Source organism: Brassica rapa, chromosome A06 (assembly GCF_000309985.2).
Source record: "Brassica rapa cultivar Chiifu-401-42 chromosome A06, CAAS_Brap_v3.01, whole genome shotgun sequence".
NCBI lineage: Eukaryota > Viridiplantae > Streptophyta > Magnoliopsida > Brassicales > Brassicaceae > Brassica > Brassica rapa.
In genome coordinates this window covers 14,509,675-14,511,374 of record NC_024800.2, presented here as the reverse complement: position 1 = coordinate 14,511,374, position 1,700 = coordinate 14,509,675, and the positions used below count along the sequence as shown (strand labels likewise).

General features: G+C 45.4%; 1 non-coding gene across 1 annotated transcript; it reads right to left on the bottom strand.

The window, feature by feature from the left end:
- Positions 1 to 251: 251 nt before the first annotated feature.
- On the bottom strand, positions 252 to 358 carry LOC117126312. Its single transcript, XR_004448887.1, has one exon. It is a non-coding gene; the product is annotated as a small nucleolar RNA R71 (small nucleolar RNA).
- Positions 359 to 1,700: the final 1,342 nt, after the last annotated feature.

Below are 1,700 nucleotides of genomic sequence, written 5' to 3'. Positions count from 1 at the left end.
TGTCGCAGATACCCTACTCTGGGTTACCGCACGAGCATCCTATGGACCATCTAGAACGGTTCGAGGATTTAATTGCTGCTATTCGGATGGAAGGAGTCCCCGAAGATTACCTCCTGTGCAAGCTCTTCAGATACACGTTGAATGGAGAAGCGATGCACTGGCTTAGGCAGCTACCCACAGGATCCTTAACATCTTGGGCCGGCATCAAGAATGCTTTCTTACGAAACTTCTTCGATGAGGCGCGCACTGAAGAACTTCGAAACAAAATTTCCACATTCTCGCAGGAGGCTGGAGAGTCTTTCAAAGATGCGTGGATTAGATTTAGGTTCTTCCATCGAGACTGTCCACACCACGGATTTAACGAAGTGCAGCTGCTAAGCACTTTCTTCCGAGGCCTCGCCTTACAGTATCAAATGGCTCTTGATACGGCGAGTTAAGGAAACTTTACTACTCGGAATCCGTTAGAAGGTGTGAGACTTATCGAAAACCTTGCTAACAGCAGCAGTACCAAAGACACTGACTCTGAACGGAAGAAGTCTGTAGCCTCTATCGGGAAGGAACATATGGACGAAGTAAGAGCTAAGTTAGATGTGGTGCACGAGCTTCTTAGGAAGCAAGTCTGTTTAGCTGAAGGAGAAGTAGCAGAAACGGAAGGAGAAGAAAATGTGAACTACATCAGAGGTACCGGATTCCAAAAATTTGGAAACCAGGGCGGAAACAGAAACTTCTTTGGAAATGTGCAAAGAAGTAACCAGAGTTCAAAATTTTAAAAACCCTTCAACAACAGAAAAAGCTACTCGAACTTCTACTACCAGAATCCACCACCCCAGACTCAGGAAAGCAAGATCGAAGAAATGCTTGATCGAGTACTGTTGGGACAACAACAAATCACCGTGGATTTCAACGGTAAAATAGACTCCGCCTACAACAATCTGAACACCAAAATCGAGACCCTAGGGACTCAGGTGAGAAAACTTGAAACGCAACTGATTCAGACTGGCGAAACTATAAAGAGGCAAGAAGCTTTCGCTAGAGAGGCAGGAGCTGATAAAGCAAAGCACCACGTAAATGCCATCATAGATGATGATTTCTGGCAAGTGGTGAGACATGAAAAGCTTGAGGAAGGAGACTTCGAAATCGAAAGCTCCATGAGTCTCGGCGGATCCCAATGGTGTTGACCGATGTCGATTAACTCGCATCGATCGACAGACCATGACGAAAATCGATGGACAGATTACTCTAGTCATCGATCGACGTCGTCCGCTAAATCGACTGAATACAATGCAGTTCGAATTCTAACTCATGAGGAATTCGCAAATAAGCATCCTCACCCACCCTCCCCTTTCTATGATAAAATCGATCGATCGGTTGACCCAACCATCGATCGACAGAGTGAGTCCGACGTCGATCGTCACAATACACCTCCCATCGATCGACAGGCACCTCTGACATACCGAGTGCGGTTACCCTCAATCGATAATGACTATATCAACGCACTCAAACCACCACCTAAACCATTAGCTAGCCCACCCGAACCAAAACCCAACCCTTTAAATAGTTCACCAGAACCAGTTCAAGAAGATTAGGAAACTAAAGGGAGAATGTTAAGGAAAAGAAAGGAGAAAATTCCTAAGAACCTTAAGAGGGAAGCTAACGATAAGGAGATGGATGGTTTCACTAAAAGAATCCTCAGAATCCCA